The following is a 1,792-nucleotide window of genomic DNA, read 5'->3' as shown; positions in this document are numbered from 1 at the left end:
AAAAAAAACTTCACTATTTTGTGAAGAATTTTTGTTTGTTTGTTTTTGAGATGGAGTCTCACTCTGTCACCCAAGCTGGAGCATATGGTACAATCTTGGCTCACCGCAGCCTCTGCCTCCCATGTTCAAGCAATTCTCCTTTCTCAGCCTCCCAAGTAGCTGGGATTACAGGTGCCTGCCACTACACCCAGCTAATTTTTGTATTTGTATTTGTATTTGTATTTTTTTTTTTTTGAGAGGGAATATCACTCTGTTGCCCAGGCTCACTACAACCTCTGCCTCCCGGGTTCAAGCAATTCTCCTGCCTCAGGCCCCTGAGTAGCTGGGATAACAGTCACATGTCACCACGCCAGGCTAATTTTTGTATTTTTTAGTAGAGGCGGGGTTTCACCATGTTGGTCAGGCTGGTCTCAAACGCTTGACCTCGTGATTCTCCTGCCTTGGCCTCCCAAAGTGCTGGGATTACAGGCGTGAGACCCCACGCCTGACCAGTAGTATTTTTGTTTGTTTGTTTGTTTTGGTTTTTGAGATGAAGCCTGGCTCTGTCACCCTGGCTGGAGTGCAGTTGCATGATCTTGGTTCACTGAAACCTCCGCTTCCCGGGTTCAAGCAATTCCTTGCCTTAGCCTCCCGAGTAGCTGGGATTACAGGTACGCACCACCACACCCAGCTAAATTTGCACTTTTTAGTAGAGATGGGGTTTCACCATCTTGGCTAGGCTGGCCTTGAACTCCAGCCTCGTGATCTACCTGTCTTGACCTCCCAAAGTGCTGGGATTACAGGTGTGAGCCGCCACACCTGTCCGCCAAGAATTGTATGTTAATTAATGCTGAAGTAATATGTTAGCTACAGTGGACTAAATAAAATATTTATTCGCCAGTTCTTGTCGCCTTTTAGTGTGTGGAGACTGGAAACTCTTGCACTTCACTCCTGAGTCCTGGGTGTTTCTGTGGCCAGCACTGCCGTTGGCCAGACCTGCCCAGCACACAGATGGCTTCCTCCCCAAACACACTGAGAGTCTCGTGCCTGGGTGGAGGGGGCTGTAGGGGTGGGTGGGAAAGGCAGAGGTTTTAGTGTCCCGAGTGGGGGCGGCAGGGTGAGTAGTGAGGGTTCACCATCCTGGGATGATGCCTTGGCATGGAGGAATCAGGGCAGTGGCCAGGCAGTCAAGCCAAAAGGTCTGGGCCATGGACTTAAGAAATGTAGGAAGTAGAGGCTAGGCTCCGTGGCAGACACCTGTAATCCCAGCACTTTGGGAGGCCAAGGTGGGCAGATCACCACATCAGGAGTTCAAGACCAGCCTGGCCAACGTGGCAAAACCCTGTCTCTACTAAAAATACAAAAAATCAGCCAGTCATGGTGGTGGGCGCCTGTAATCCCAGCTACTCGGGAGGCTGAGGCAGGAGAATCACTTGATCCTGGGAAGCAGAGGTTGCAGTGAGCCGAGATCACGTTATTGCACTCCAGCCTGGGCAACAAGAGCGAAACTGTCTCAAAAAATGAAGAAGAAATGTGGGAAGTGGCCAGGTGCAGTGGCTCATGCCTGTAATCCCAACACTTTGGAAGGGATCCCAACTCCTGAATCACCTGAGGTCAGGAGTTACAGACCAGCCTGGCCAACATGGCGAAACCCTGTCTCTACTGAAAATAGAAACATCAGCTGGGTGTGGTGGTGGGCTCCTGTAATGCCAGCTACTCGGGAGGCTGAGGCAGGAGAATTGCTTGAACCCGGGAGGCAGAGATTGCAGTGAGCCAAGATCATGCCATTGTACGCCAGCCTGGGCGACAGAGC

The 1,792-nt window shown here is 51.0% G+C and overlaps 2 protein-coding genes across 2 annotated transcripts in view; both read right to left on the bottom strand.

Annotated features, from left to right (window-relative positions):
* APOBEC3A (apolipoprotein B mRNA editing enzyme catalytic subunit 3A) overlaps positions 1 to 1,792 on the bottom strand; it is a 50,647-nt gene that overhangs the window by 8,361 nt on the left and 40,494 nt on the right. The window lies entirely within an intron of this gene.
* LOC108289529 (DNA dC->dU-editing enzyme APOBEC-3G-like) overlaps positions 1 to 1,792 on the bottom strand; it is an 11,865-nt gene that overhangs the window by 7,454 nt on the left and 2,619 nt on the right. The gene's annotated exons all lie outside the window — the stretch shown is intronic.

The sequence above is a fragment of the Cebus imitator genome, unplaced genomic scaffold, assembly GCF_001604975.1.
Source record: "Cebus imitator isolate Cc_AM_T3 unplaced genomic scaffold, Cebus_imitator-1.0 Scaffold404, whole genome shotgun sequence".
Lineage (NCBI taxonomy): Eukaryota > Metazoa > Chordata > Mammalia > Primates > Cebidae > Cebus > Cebus imitator.
Note: the sequence above shows the minus strand (reverse complement) of the source record. Positions and strands in the feature narration are given on the sequence as shown.